A 17099-nucleotide genomic window follows, 5' to 3' on the forward strand; every position below is an offset into this window, starting at 1 on the left:
TTTACCCAGGACTTATTCTTCTCTTAATATTCTTATTTCCTCTCTCTCTAACCATCACTTTGTAAATCCTCCTCAGCTAGCACAAACAATATCCTGGTCATGTCTTCTTCAACTATCTTTCTCCTTTAATGAATTAGGTCTCCTTTTGTGGAGGGGGATTCTAGGCTCAGCCATTTTGTGTGGAATAGCCCAACCAAGCAGTCCAGTCTCTTTTCCGTTATTATCTTGAACAGTGTTCTGCACCCGGTGGTCTAGGGCAGAGGTAGCCGATTTCTGTACTGAAAAAATTGTCGCGATCTATCTATAAAATCTTGGTATTGAATACAAACTTGTATCTAAGTATCTAATAATGGGAGTAAGGGATATAAAGGGTGAACCAGTAAATAATGTCCATAGGCCTTCTGTTTGTAGTACTTCTAAAGTGGAGTTCAATGACGTATTGGCCAACTTCATGTTTTCCACTGTTCTTGAGTGACGTCACTTTAAATTTTTTTTCTAAAATCATTACTTTTTTTGCTATAAAAATTGTTATTACTCAGAAAGTTTTAGTCCGAATTCGATTCTGATGACACGGTTAAAAAGACAGATAAATTTTCTAAAAATTGATATCATTTCGAAGCATAAATTATTCTCCAAACAGCCTCAATCTTCAAGCCGAATGCTGGAAAGTAATCGAAATTTTTAAGTAAACTCATTAGGCCCTTACGTGATCAAAATCCGACCTAGGTGCTGGCGCATTTTTAGTAAAAGTTTCCTTGTCTAATGGGCTTTCAAACGGTATATCATTTTCCAGGATTCCTTTTATCTTCGTAGGAGAAAGGTTTCTTACCAAGGAATCATTTGCTGTATATCCAGAAAACAGACCAAGATAATGATAAGGAATTTTCAGTATCCTTATCCAGAGTCGGCTTTGTTCGGCCAGCAATCGCCTTGTTGGGCATACCTGAATTTTTACGAATCTAAAATAGATGTATTAACGTAAAATCTTCAGAAACAAAAGGACATCCTGGTTTTCAAATCTGTAGTATTTCTGACCTCCTGGGTTGCTGCCCCTTTCGGTAAGTGATAGTACTAACCAAAAAAACATTGATAATTGCAAACAGGTTTTTTATAAAAATAAAACAAAGTATAAGAAAGATATTTTCTTAGAATATAAAGAAACATAAATATTTATTAAGCGAGCTGGTAGAATGTTTACACTCAGTGTTTGATTGGTATAATGGGGAGAAGTAAAACAAAATAAATGAAGGAATCGAACAACTATTTGCGCGTGCGTACGAGTAAAAGATATTTTACTAATGGATTCCCCTCTCTCCAGCTTATATGTTACCAACTACTCCGACCAAATGAAGTTGCCATATGTATTATTGGTTGGAAAGGTCGTGGAATGATATGGGGAGGTGTGGCCAGTTTGGTTTCTTTAAGAAGAACTGTAAGAGAGGCTCGACTCTTAGCTGTGTTAGGACGAGGCGGTCGGACAACTATACAACAACATTGTAACTAGTTATTATCTCCATTTCAAGGATACACCATCATCAGCTACAGTAATAACACCAGCCAGCGCTACCACACATTCAAATATTATCCTTGGATGATTTCTGCGTCTCTACAGCGATGCTATCCATTCATCCTCTATCCCTTTTTAACCCTCAATTGATTTTTTTCTTATTGATTAGATCATTAGAGCATTACTGGTATTATTTTCCAGGGATATTACGGCCTACGACCAGTGTTCTCTTGTTACAGGTAACAAGAAATCTCCTAGGTAGAGAAAAATCTAAGGGGACCGGCAGCTGCATTCGAACCCATCATCTCCGCCGTGGGAATCCAGTACGCTAAACACTGAGCTAACTCTTCCCTATGTAGTAATTACGTGGGTGGATCAAATATGAACCAGACTTTTGCTTTGGAACATTTATTGGTACAGTAAATACAATTTTGAATACACCTTATTTTTCTAAATAATCTCCTCTTTTATTTACACATTTTCCCCATCGAATCGGACGTTTTTTAATTCCGTCATCAAAGAATGAATCTGGTCGTGTCAGTAGCCAATTGCGCACGAACGTTTCTACACCATCGTCGACATCAAAGTGATGACCTCCCAGGGGTGTAATGATGCACCCACGTCTCATCACAGGAGACAATGTGACCTCAAGAAAGCATCTCCCTCTGTTCGATATCGTGTCAAAAATCTTTCACAGACTGCAAGACGGTTTGCTTTCTGCTCTTCGTGAAGAGGCGAGGAACCCACCTTAACGACACTTTTCGGTAACCCAAATCATCGGGAATGATTGATTGGGCACTCCCTACACGATATTCCAACGTGTGCAGCAATTTCCCATATTGTAAGGCTGGCGGTCTCCTTCAATCATCTCACGGATCGCAAGAATATTCGCGTCTCACTGATGTTTCTTTGAGGTCGGCGTGCAAGGGTCTCATTTTGCACTGACTCTCGGCCATCGGAAATTTTTTGTGCCAGTCGTAGACTTGGGTCCCTTGAAAACGTTTTTCCAGCGAACTGTGCAGTTAGTCGACGCAAAATTTCGGCAGGTTTTACGCCCTTCCGGGATAGGAATTTAATAATAATGCGTTGCTCAACAGATATGGGTACCTCTTATTTAGACATGGTGCTACTAACAGCCAAACTGCTCTGGCGAGCCGGACCAAGTTACTCACCTCCACTTCACATAGTCAACCAACATATATTATGACGTCACGTTACTCACTTCACCTTGGGAGCGTCAATAAGAAAAGTCCGGTTAATATTTGATTCACCCTCGTATTAAAAAGTAAGGGAAAAAAAAGTAATCTTCAAGATCGCATTGCTCCCAGTTTCCTCCCACCATCAAATATACTTCTTCTTGACGCTACAACTCATGTAGAGTCTTAGCCCTCCTAAAGACGCGTCTATTTCCTGCGCAGCCGTCCTCCAATTTCGAAATCCTGACATCCTTTGTCCATACTATCCTCCCAGCGCAGCTAAAGTTCTGCCTTCCCTCCTGGATCTTTGCATGCCATCAAATATATATAGGCTTTTATGACGAAATATCAACCTGCCCTTTCAAATACAATAAATTAAGTCTTCAAAACTGGAACTAAATTCCATCTTAACGTTCATTAATATTATTTTTTTATTTTATTAATGATTTAAAGCGCTTCAACACATCTGAGGTTATTGGCACCCGAAACATTTTTTTCAGTATACTGTCGGCCTCCGGACAATGTTCTCTCTTTACAGGCACTATCCATTATCGGAAAGTGAACTAGTAGTAAAGTAAAGTAATCGCCTATTTTTTCAGGCGGGCTTAACGTCCAACTATCATTTACTAGGTGTCGTGGACAGAGGCGACTAGCAAACGTACTTTACTATTTCTCATTTAACCATTAAATAAAATCCAATACCACAATGCATATTAGCCTTGCAGGTCTCGCCAGGAAAGTGAACTGTAAGAAACTTTTAGGAAGAGAAAAATCTAAGGGGCCAGCAGCTGGATTCGAACCCAGCATCTCCACCATGGGAATCCAATACGCTAAACGCATAGCTAATCTCTTCCCTTAATGTTATATTTTTTTAACAAGACTTCCTAGGTTATTTTTATTTTAAAATACCGTAAACCCTTTTCTTTTTTTTAATCTTTTGATTTTTTTTCTTTGATAATTCAATTATGATGTCACCAAAAAAGAAGAAGTGGAAGAAATAGTTGGAAATTACCCTAAAATTGATTAATCATATAGATCATTTTTAAACGGCAAAACTAACACATGAACAAGGCGAGGGTGTATTAATATGTGTTTTGTGTTTGAATGCCAACATTTGAGCGTTAATACAAACAGGTGGAAACAGTTTCGATGACGCCAATGTGGCGCTTCTCTTCTGAGGCGGTCCCCTCGTCCATCTTTTATCATTCATCCTTTAAAATAACCATTTTTATTTAGAACTCTTTTTTACCTACTAGAAATATATCTATTAATGTGTCCGCCTAGACAAAAGTCCCGTACTATACGTATAAAAAATAAACGTCAAGTATACTATATTTATAAAATAAGAATTATTAGCTGAAACAGGAAGTTATGCATTAAGATTAATTCATTAAAAAAAAAATTTGTGACGTTTTACTCTTGAATGTTGTGTTAATGTGTCTTAAATCATTTCTTTTTCCCCATTAATTTTTTATTCATTTAATAAAAACGAAATTCTGTCAGTCTGTTTCAATACTAATAGCTTTTGTCTCTCGTATTTCCCTTTTTCAAGCAATTCTCCAAATTATATCAATTGACAAAAAAAACCGACACGTACAAAAACAGATATACGAGGGTCGTTTGAAAAGTACGTGCAAAAATAAAAACTACTTAATTTTTTGGGGTAAACCTTTTTTATTTTTCAACATAGTCTTCCTTTTAGGCTTATACACTTCGTCCAACGCTGCTCTAGTTTGTTGATCCCTTCCGAATAATAGGATTTGTCCAAGTCTGAAAAATAGCCATTCGTTTCTGCAATCACCTTCTCGTTTGAATAAAATCTTTTTCTCGCCAGCCATTTCTTCATATTGGGGAACAAATAATAGTCCGAGGGAGCCAAGTCTGGTGAATAGGGGGGATGTGAAACGAATTGGAACCCTATTTCCATTAATTTTACGACCACAACTGCTGAGGTGTGAGCTGGTGCGTTGTCGTGATGGAAAAGGACTTTTTTGTGGGCCAATCGTGGGCGTTTTTCTTGCAGCTCGGTTTTCAAACGGTCCAATAACGATGAATAATATGCACCTTTAATAGTTTTACCCTTTTCCAGATAGTCGATGAGGATTATTCCTTGCGAATCCCAAAAGACAGTCGCCATAATCTTTCCGGCCGAAGGAACGGTCTTCGCCTTTTTTGGCGCAGATTCCCCCTTGGTAACCCATTGTTTAGATTGTTCATTAGTCTCAGGAGTGTAGTGATGTATCCATGTTTCATCCACAGTGACGAAACGACGCTTAAAGTCCTGCGGATTCTTCTGGAACAGCTGCAAACCGTCCTTGCAACACTTCACACGATTTCGTTTTTGGTCAAGCGTGAGCAATCGCGGCACCCATCTTGCGGATAGCTTTGTCATGTCCAAATGTTGGATGCAAAATATTATGTACCCTTTCATTCGAGATGCCCACAGCACTAGTAATCTCACGCACCTTCACTCTTCTGTCATCCATCACCATATCATGGATTTTATCAATGATTTCTGGAGTAGTAACCTCAACAGGGCGTCCAGAACGTTCAGCGTCACTTGTGCCCATATGGCCACTCTGAAAATTTTGAAACCACTTATAAACTGTTCTAATCGAAGGTGCAGAGTCACCATAATGTTTATCAAGCTTCTCTTTAGTCTCCTGAGGCGTTTTGCCTTTCATAAAGTAGTGTTTAATCAACACACGAAATTCTTTTTCGTCCATTTTTTGAAAATCACTCGACTTCCTCGATTCAAACGAATGCCAAACACAAAGAAATAGACCGATCTGGCTGAAACTTGGTGTGTGTTCTTCCAAGAGATGCTACTAACTAAACATAACCTCGATACGCGCCAGTGGTGCTATCTCTCTGACTTTACACGGACTTTTCAAACGACCCTCGTATGTACATTATAAACAGTTAATTTGAAAAAGTTGTCCTTACAAATTGGTCTGGGTGTTTCCGGTTGCCATCTTTCTGCATGTATGTAGTCAAAAAACCGGAAAATGGTGGAAAATTACAAATTTACCATTTAGTCTCGTTGCCAACCTTGTAATCTTGCAATAAAAGTGATCCTTTTGAGCAAAAAATTGATAACCGGATGTGATACTTTACTGATGAATGGATTTTATCCAGTTTTTCTTGAAAATGGCACCAATTTTGTCAGTTCTAAGTTCATATATGGAAATATGTTATTACAAATATCCGGTAGGACAGCTGTATAAGAGTTGATCGTCAAAAAAGTGCACGAAAAAGCGTAACTTTAAAAAACACTCAACTTTAACAATTTTTTTCTCTTTCTCTATAAAAGATAAAATTCCCAAATTTTCTTTAAAATATAGGGCAAACCCTCCTTTATAACTGTAATTTTTTATAACAACCTACATCTAAGATTTCGAGAATAAAGGTGCCGAAAATGGGCAAGAATGGCATTTTCAGAAATTGTTCTTGTTACTTTTTTTTTTGTAAACAACGTAGCGCCTAAACGCCAAGAGAACCAATTTTCATGAACGTATTTTATTTAAAATTTGTAATAGGATGAAAAAAATAAATGCCAGTTTTCAGTCGTGATACATTTATTCTGCCGAGCTTTCGACCCTAGGGACTAGGTCATCTTCAGGGCTAGTTTATAAAGTAATATTTTTACATTACAGGGTTTGGTGTGTCTTCTGTCTTGTCTGTTCAAGTCCATAGACTTGTAATGGTAATGTAAAAATATTACTTAACGTAAACTAGCCCTGAAGATGACCTAGTCCCTAGGTCGAAAGCTCGGCAGAATAAATGTATCACGACTGAAATGGCAATTATTTTTTCATCCAATAGAAATCAGTCACCAAAAATAATGAACAACAATAAAATTTGTAAACTTAAATTCCATTTTTCCTGTTTTTTTGTAAGTAAAATTCCTAAATTGAAGAAAATGGATTGTGCAAAAATAAATCTTACTTTTTTGTAACCATTTTTTTAAATTTTATTTTTTACAAATGCTAAATTTCAAAAAAAGTTCATTACCTATATTAACACTAAATTTTGGTTTTTCCAAACCATAATTCTATAGGTGATTGAAAATTTATCACATTAGAATCTCTTGCATGTTGCTTTTTAGTTTGAATTTCGTTCAACCATAAAATAGTTGTTCAGAGATTTGAACTTTTCAGAAATGATTGAAGTATAAATAGAAATATCAAGCAATATATTGACCTGACCCTTTCACGCTTCAAATTCCTTTTGGCCTTCATTCAGTAATTTGAATGACGTTATCAAAATCTTCTCGATATTATGAGAGAAATCTTCTACAGTGATCTATTGCAAACTAGAACTTATTTGGGTAATGTTTTGAATAATTTTTTGGCTGTTTCCTAATCGTACATCCCATTAATTATGCAATTTTATTTTATTTTAAATTTTACATTACTCAAAATTATTTTATTCATACTCCTATCTTTTTTAAAAATTTCCATGTCTGGTGGTGATTGAAAATTCTTTAGGAGTTTCTCAAACAAATATGGCGATTGCAAATTAGTTTTCTTTAGATTTAGGAAGTTCTGACATTCCTGGGTGTTTGGTATTTCCGTTACCAGTCTGAGATTCATTGGGCCTTCAGGCTGCTAAGTGTTAAGTAGCCAAGGTCATTTTATTCGCTGTTAATTTCTTTGTATTGTAATATAGATTTTTTTAAAATTTAATTACTGGGGTCTTTGGCGCCCATTATTTCAGCCTTCGTATAGGGTTCTCCTCGTTAAAGACAACACTCTGCATCATCGGACAGTAAACGGTAAGAAGCTTTTAGGAAGAGAGAAAAATCTAAGGGGCCAGCAGCTGGATTCGAACCCATGATCTCCGCGTTGGAATCCAGTAGATTCCTTAGAACTTCTTTCTTCTAACCATAATTCCAATACTGTAATTTCGCTCCTTTACTACGATTTACTTTCTCTTTCTCTTTACATCTCTACAATTTCCTGGATGTTATTATGTTTCATCCTTCGTCTGTTGTTAAAGATCGTTCCTCCAGAGATAGCTTGTCTCGAGTGTTATTACTTCTCCTCTATATCGTAATATCCACTGTATATTCCTCCATCTTCATGGCAGAGAGTATATCCATTATATTATTTGCTTTACTTTTGAATTTGTTTTACTTTACTCCGTTTCTTTTGTTAAATATAAATGATACTTTTCTTAGTGGCCTTTATTGTTACAAATATATTCTTTATACGTAATTTTTTTTATTGTTTCTTTATCTTCTAAAAGCATTTACTGGAGTAACTGCGTAAATTTCTCTGTGAGAATAAAAGAAAAACTCTTTTAATGCAATTTTTGATTTGCATTTTTTCAGTTCCAAATTTTGAAACTTATACAGGGTGAACCAGTAAGTATTGTCCATAGGCCTACTGTATGTAGTGCATCTAAAGTGGAGTTCAATGACGTATTGGCCAACTTCATATTTTCCACTGTTCTTGAGTGACGTCACTTTAAATTTTTTTTCTAAAATCATTACTATTTTCCAATAAAAATTGTTATTACTCAGAGAGTTTTAGTCCGAATTCGATTCTGATGACACGGTTAGAAAGACAGATAAATTTTCCAAAAATTGATACCATTTCGGAGCATAAGTTATTCTCCTAACAGTCTCAATCTTCCTCCGAATGCTAGAAAAATAAAAGTAATCGAAATTTTTAAGAAAACTCATTAGGCCCTTACGTGATCATTATCAGACCTAGGTGCTGGCACTTTTTTAGTAAAAGTTTCCTTGTCTAATGGGCTTTCAAACGGTATATCATTTTCCAGGATTCCTTTAATCTTCGTAGGAGAAAGGTTTCTTACCAAGGAATCATTTGCTGTATATGCAGAAAACAGACCAAGATAGTGATAAGGAATTTTCACTATCTTTATCCAGAGTCGGCTTTGTTCGGCCAGCAATCCTTCGCTATCGGCTTTCAAACGGTATATCATTTCCCAGGATTCCTTTTATCTTCGTACGAGAAATTACGTTTGTTTTTGCAAGAAAACGTGTTCACGAGCACTCAAGAATGTTAGTTTATCAAGTTGTTTAATTCATTGAAAACTCTTTTAGATGGACCAGTAGTCAATTTTTAATGTAGATTGTCTTAAAATAAGGAAGTCAAATGTTACTAATTGCTATTTAAAAAAAAATGTTACTTCTGATCTCTCTGAAATATTTGAGAAAATGTTAGGAAAATTTATCTGTCTTTCTAACCGTGTCATCAGAATCGGATTCAGACTAAAACTTTCTGAGTAATAACAATTTTTATTGCAAAAAAAGTAATTATTTTAGAAAAAAAAATTAAAGTGACGTCACTTATAAACAGTGGAAAACATGAAGTTGGCCAATACGTCATTGAACTCCACTTTAGATGTACTACACACAGTAGGCCTATGGGACATTACTTACTGGTTCACCCTGTGTAGTGCTCCGCAACAGCTGTATTATTGCCTACCATTGTGTCGTGTGCCCAGGTTAATGTATGACGATACTTCCTTTGCATAGCCACAATGCTGAAACCGTTCAAGATACCATTAATAAAATAATGCTCAAACTATCAATAAAACAATAAAATACTGTAATTTACCCCAGTGATTAGCAAACTTGATTCTCACGCACGAGGTCCCGGGTTTTCGAATCCAGCTTACTGGCCTCTTAGATTTTTCTTTTTCTAGGAAGTTTCTCACCATCTCACCGCCCGGTGAATGGACCGTGTTGACAGTGTAAACAGGGAACACTGTCCGGAGGCCGAAACTATGCATTGAAAAAAGCTCCGAGCTTCAATGGCCCTCAGATATTGACGGTACCTAAATTTAAAAATATATTATATATTATATATTCGTAAATTCGAAACACTTTTAATAATCATTTTCACAATCAGAATTATTGTGTAGATAACCAACCAGCCATAACGGAAAACTCAGTGAGGTTATATTATAGTAACTGTAGTGGTGATATTTTTTTTAAACCTGAAGGTGAAGGTCACCCTCTCTAGTCTGCCTGTCTATCTATTTATTCTGTATTTGTATTTAATAATTTATGGTTACTTGTCTGTCAGGCCTCAATCACAATATAAAAAAACTATAAAGTTGGATTTAAAAGTAATCAATATCGAGATTTAAACTTTGTTTTTCACCTATTCCTCATATATCATGTCTATATTTTGTGATTAAAATAAATAAATAAATATATTATTAGATATTATATTCATTATAAGGGAACTGTTTCCGTTATTCTGTTTTTTTAAAGTCTGTACCAATGAGTGGTACCAACCCCCTTTTATCGTCTACTATTATGTATTAGTATTCTATCTAGCGGCAGAATTGTTTACTACACTTTACCGCTTTTTTTTTGTTTCAATTTCTGGCGGGAATAAAGTAGTTTAATTTTTAAATTTAATTTTTTTTTTTATTAATTTATTTATTATTTTTAGTGTTCTGCGTTTAAGTGTGTTTGTATGAACTAAATATTTAAAAATACAAAAATCAACCAGGAGTATTCGTACTGTAACTAAGCAATCTATTGTCAGGAATTAGTTAAAGTAATGCCTATCTTTTTGAAGGTAGGCTTTACGTCGTAACTATCGAATTAGGTGTCGTGGACGGAGGAAAGAAACATACTTTACTATAAATTCTCATATTACCCATTAAATAAAATCCAAGGCCTACAGACAGGGGAATTGAACCCACTAAACCAACAATACATCTTAGCATTGCAGGTCTAGCCTATACCGCCTAACATACTTTACTATAAATTTCTCATATTAACCATTAAATAAAATCCAAGGCCTACAGACAGCGGAATTGAACCCACTAAACCAACAATACATCTTAGCATTGCAGGTCTAGCCTATACCGCCTAACATACTTTACTATAAATTCTCATATTACCCATTAAATAAAATCCAAGGCCTACAGACAGGGGAATTGAACCCACTAAACCAACAATACATCTTAGCATTGCAGGTCTAGCCTATACTATACTATAAATTTCTCATATTAACCATTAAATAAAATCCAAGGCCTACAGACAGGGGAATTGAACCCACTAAACCAACAATACATCTTAGCATTGCAGGTCTAGCCTATACCGCCTAACATACTTTACTATAAATTCTCATATTACCCATTAAATAAAATACAAGGCCTACAGACAGGGGAATTGAACCCACTAAACCAACAATACATCTTAGCATTGCGGGTCTAGCCTATACTATACTATAAATTTCTCATATTAACCATTAAATAAAATCCAAGGCCTACAGACAGGGGAATTGAACCCACTAAACCAACAATACATCTTAGCATTGCAGGTCTAGCCTATACCGCCTAACATACTTTACTATAAATTCTCATATTACCCATTAAATAAAATCCAAGGCCTACAGACAGGGGAATTGAACCCACTAAACCAACAATACATCTTAGCATTGCAGGTCTAGCCTATACCGCCTAACATACTTTACTATAAATTCTCATATTACCCATTAAATAAAATCCAAGGCCTACAGACAGGGGAATTGAACCCACTAAACCAACAATACATCTTAGCATTGCAGGTCTAGCCTATACTATACTATAAATTTCTCATATTAACCATTAAATAAAATCCAAGGCCTACAGACAGGGGAATTGAACCCACTAAACCAACAATACATCTTAGCATTGCAGGTCTAGCCTATACCGCCTAACATACTTTACTATAAATTCTCATATTACCCATTAAATAAAATACAAGGCCTACAGACAGGGGAATTGAACCCACTAAACCAACAATACATCTTAGCATTGCGGGTCTAGCCTATACTATACTATAAATTTCTCATATTAACCATTAAATAAAATCCAAGGCCTACAGACAGGGGAATTGAACCCACTAAACCAACAATACATCTTAGCATTGCAGGTCTAGCCTATACCGCCTAACATACTTTACTATAAATTCTCATATTACCCATTAAATAAAATCCAAGGCCTACAGACAGGGGAATTGGACCCACTAAACCAACAATACATCTTAGCATTGCAGGTCTAGCCTATACCGCCTAACATACTTTACTATAAATTTCTCATATTAACCATTAAATAAAATCCAAGGCCTACAGACAGGGGAATTGAACCCACTAAACCAACAATACATCTTAGCATTGCAGGTCTAGCCTATACCGCCTAACATACTTTACTATAAACTCATATTAACCATTAAATAAAATCCAAGGCCCTAGACCAGGGGAATCGAACCCACTAAACCAACAATACATCTCAGCTTTGCGGGTCTAGCCTATAACCGCTCAATTCAATTTTTTTTTTCAAATTTCAAAAATTTTTTGGTTCCATAAAAATATGTATTTTGAGATTGTTGTTTACCAACTAAATAAAGTGGAAGAGTTAGCGTGGCTGCTAGAGATGGTGCCTTAGGGACTGACTGTACAGCCGGAGCCCTTAAGGTAGTTCACGGTCATGTTGCCCCAGTCACGATCGATGTCTCTCGCCCATCGCCACTTCATTACCACACTTTCCCTGTCGGTCTTCATTTACTTTCCCTTTGCTCTTGTTATCTTTATTATTGTATTCGCCTTATTTCTTTTTTTATACAACTTCTCCCTCCTCTCCACCCATCATTTCTTAATTATCATTTAAAAGGCGTAATAATTTTTAATTAAGTTTACGTCACTTTGTATTTTTTTCTAGTCTTTTTTAACAACCTTCTTTATCGAAATTTATTTTCATTCAAACTAACTTGGTATTTTTTATTTATATCAGGACACCAAAACACAAGGAACAATACACTACACTGTGAAATATAATTTTAGCGTAAACGGCGTGTTCGCAAAAATATACGAACAATATTTATATCGAACGGAAACTGAATGCAGTGAAGTGCAACATTTTTAACGATCCAGACCAATACAGTCAACCCTCCTATAACGCGGTGAGTGCGTACCGCGTAATATGGAAACCGCGCTATAAGAAACTCGGATTTAACCGTACAAACCAGGCTAATTCGTAGCGCGTGGTATGGAAACCATCTACCGCGTTGTATGGAAACCGCGCTATAAGAAACTCAGAATTAGTACAAATCACATCATTCGTACCGCGTTATGTGGAGACCAATAAATACAAAAGACAAGATAAATTATTTTTATTTAATTGAAGAGTTCATATAAGGAAATGATAAAAAAAAATGAAACAAAAACTAAACGTATAGTGTTATAGTGTAATAGGGTTGTAGTTATAGGGTTATAGTGTTACCTTATAGAAATTTAAAATGGATTCTAGTGATTCCTGTTTAGTTTTTTTTTAGTTAATAACCCTAATGGTTGCAGAAAAAATGTAATATTTAACTCGAGTGTAAAGTATTTTCCTCACACTCGGCAATTTGCACTTGCACTTGCCCTGCCTCGTTTGTGGAAAAGTATTACTTTCCACACTTGTTAAATAAATAACTATATTATTATTATATTAGAACAAATGAAGAATATTATTTACAGTATCGTGTAATGTTGTCCAATTATAAACCACAAATAAACCGTTTGAGTGCCACGGAGCGATTTTGCGCTTCGTTGCTGTCTCTAGAACAGTGCCAGCAACAAAATTTTCGAAAGAATTGGTCACCAACGAAACGTACTGTGAAAGAGCTCTGAGACGACTGAAACCGATGTCGTAAACGGATAAACATATCCAGTTAAAATCATTCATTGGGTGCACGGAAAGAACTGATGGGACGTTATTGAACGGAAACCGCGCTGTAAGAGTACCGCGTTATAGGAGGGCTGTCGCAATTTCAGCTCCGCGTTATATGGAAACCGCGTTCTGAGAGTACCGCGTTATAGGAGGGTTGACTGTAATTCATTTTTAATTATATTGCGCAGTTTCCTTTGTTAATATTTCTTCATTTAAATTTAGTAATTATACTGTAATATTTACAAAGTAAATAATTTAAATATTTAACCTTTAAATTTATTTATTTATAAAGGCGCCATAACTTAGATAATTAGTGTTAGTAAATTTATTGTTATTTCATAGATCTAAAAATAAAAGTAATAAAATAAAATAAAAAGAATTAAAAAAATCGTTAATGATTAATGAAAAGTAAATTATTTAAATAATAACAATTTAGTAAATATTTTTTCCCCAGATATCTATCTGTTTATTATGTAATAATTTATTATTAAAACTTGTTTGCTTAGGTTATTCATTTTTTTAATTGTTTATAGCAATAAATCATTGTTTTTCTAAGAATTATTTTTTCACGTTTTTTACACTTATTTACTTCAATATTTTGAAAATATTATCAGATTTTTATAGTTTATTGCTGTTGCTAAATATATATCGCTTTAAATAAAATATTAATAATACTGTTGGGTCAATAATCTTGTTTGAAAAATGTTTAACGAACTTCAATAGTTCTTCTTAAATATTAGAAAAATTCTTTAATTGATATGGTGGCATCAGTAGTAGGGTTTAGGTGATTGAGCCCCGAATTTTGGAGCCGCGGCCTTATGGGCGACAGGGTGAGGGAATGCAGGGGGGTACCCCCGCTTCCTCACCCCTGTCCACACTAGGATAGCGCTGTGCGCGTCCGTGCGCGGCCCCCACTCCTAGCACTCCTTATGGCCGAGGTTGCGCGCACACGAGCGTCCGTATGCCCTAGGTTGCGCGCGCACGTCATTCTTCTTATCACAGTGATAACAAAAAGATTAAGATATATTACACTTATTAAGACATTTTTTTATCACAATTTTAATGTTAGGATAATCTTGTCGCTTTTAGCCACAATAAACACATAGAATATGTTCGTAATAATATTTTTATTTATTTTTTTTTTATACCAATAATGAACGATTTTTGGTGTAAGGTTATGGATAACCTAATGTAACCTCCTCCATTATTATTATTATAATACCACCGGTCCACACGAGTAGGTGTCTAATAAATAACGAGACAGGCCGCAGGAGTGCACTGTAGGTGCACCCCCATGTGACGTCATACGACATCTTATCACAGGTTATGATGGATAACAAATTAGGGTTGTGATTTAACATGAGAATATTTTTTTATCATTAAGAGGATAATCTTGACACTTTTAGCACAATAAACACTTGGAATATGTTCATAATAATAATATTTTTAATATACTTACCAATAACGAGTGATTTTTTTGTGTAAGGTTATGGATAACCTAATGTAACCTCGCCCTCCATTAGTGTTTTTGGTGCTTTTAAAGTCACCTAAAATAGCATCTTAAAGACATTATCTCACATATGAGAGGTATTGTGAGCATCTTATCGCTCATTATGACACCATTTTATCACAAAATATGACATCTTACTAAGAGAGAGAGAGACGTAAGATTATGGATAACCTAATGTAACCTCCTCACATTAGAATGTGTTTTTGGCGCTGTCACCTAAAATAGTGCATCTTAAAGGTTATAATAATAATACATAGGGAATATACATCTTACCACATATATTACAAAAAACATTAAAGTATGTTGGAAAAGGAAAAGAAAGAAAATAGATTTTTTTTTTTCTTAAATATATATATTTATTAAAATACAATAGCATATAATTGTTTCTTTCTTACATGCGTTTATATTTTAGGTAAGAACAAAAAGGGCTTTCCTTTTTATATAAACTACATGGACATTCTGTGAGCGTATTTAAATCTAAAACAAGATTACAATATATACATTTTACATAATTTTTCTTAATATATATGAATCCATTAAAGGCTAGCACTTCTTTGCTCACGCAAACATTATAATCATCATCATCATCACCAGCATCATCGATGTTGTTACAACGAGTAAAAGTATTTAATCTAACTTTATAATTGAAAAAATCTAATTTAAATTTATTAATGTTTGCCCAAGAAGATAATCTATATACATATTGTAATGAACAAATAAAATTAGTATTATAATGAAATGGACATTTATAATTATTAACATTGGGTAATGATTTAATGGGTGGACAACCAAAATCATGTAAATCATATACAGGTTTATCCAATTTCTTTTCTAAAAATTGACATTTTTCCATACCTTTGGAGAACAAATAGTTACATCCTGATGTATACTTGTGTAAAATGATGATGAATTGATCGTAAGATTGATTGCCTGCATTGTGGTCAATTCCATGATGGTTTTTCATAAGCCATCTATTTGGAGCATAGCATAAGTTCTCGTTATTATTGGGTAATTTAAACATCCAACTGCCAATTATGTGTAGGTTTGTGTCAGCAATGGCCATTTCACGAACAATAAATGTATCTTCATCATGGAGACTTTTCCTTTTTTGAAATCCTTGTAAATCAATAATTAGCGGTTGCATGATTATTTTTTTTTTTTTGTAAAGAGGTCTAGTTACACTAGACAATATATGGATGTGAACTGGTATTTTTTTTTTAAAGTTTCTTATACTAAAATCATCCCCCCTCCCCTCCACTATTGGAGGATGTGACGTCATCATTTTATTGTAAACTAAAAACACATTTATCACTACCATCGTTGTCTTCGTTAACCGACTGGTTATTCACTTCATTGGTAATAACAAGTGTATTTTCCAAAGATATTAGCAACATTAAATTATGTAAATAATTATTAATTAACCAAGCATTCTGTATAATTGACATAATTTGTTTTTTATTTAAATTTATTTCTTTAATAGATGAATTGGGCGTGGTTGTTTCCTTAAGCGTTAATAATTTTCTATTTTGATGATGTCTAAGGTACAAAAAGATGTTATTATCTTCTATAAGCGTTACATTCTTATCTTGATCTCCTTTTTTTCTATTCATCCTTCCAAAATAATGAAGAATTTCACCAAATTTCTGCTGTAGTTGTTGCCATTGAGGAAGTGATAGATTAATTTCAACTTTTTTCTTTACTATATGCACAACAGCACTATAGTTATTATTATTAACAACACTTGCACTTGTTAACCCCACTAAAACTTTGAAATCACGTTTAAAATGTAAAACAGGTGTAGAATAATGAAGACTCATTGTTGTTGTAATCGTCATTAACGTTGTGGTCGTGTATCGTATTAAGATAAAAAACACACTGAGAGACATGTACATGCATGCGTGTGAGTGTTTTGTTTTTAGCACGGGTTATCAGTTTGTGGTTTTCTTACTAGTACATTACAGGAACTTTTGCGGTTAACAGTGTGCTGTCGCCTCGCTGTGTGTGTGTGTGATAAGAGATGTCTACTTTAATATTTACCGCCAAATATTTTTGTTTGTTTGTATGTTTTATCCACCTAATAAGCGCATATAATCCAACAACAATTGCGTATTTGCAAAGGTTTGGTTATTTAAAACATGGAGACAATACTAGTGAAGCAGCGATTAAAGATGCTGTCATAATATTACAAGAGAAATATAAT

The 17099-nt window shown here is 34.7% G+C and overlaps 1 protein-coding gene across 10 annotated transcripts in view; it reads left to right on the forward strand.

The window, feature by feature from the left end:
* Positions 1-17099, forward strand: part of HDAC4 (histone deacetylase 4) — a 304732-nt gene that overhangs the window by 136794 nt on the left and 150839 nt on the right. The window lies entirely within an intron of this gene.

This window comes from Rhodnius prolixus, unplaced genomic scaffold, assembly GCF_049639745.1.
Source record: "Rhodnius prolixus isolate KJV_2025 unplaced genomic scaffold, Rpr scaffold_7, whole genome shotgun sequence".
Lineage (NCBI taxonomy): Eukaryota > Metazoa > Arthropoda > Insecta > Hemiptera > Reduviidae > Rhodnius > Rhodnius prolixus.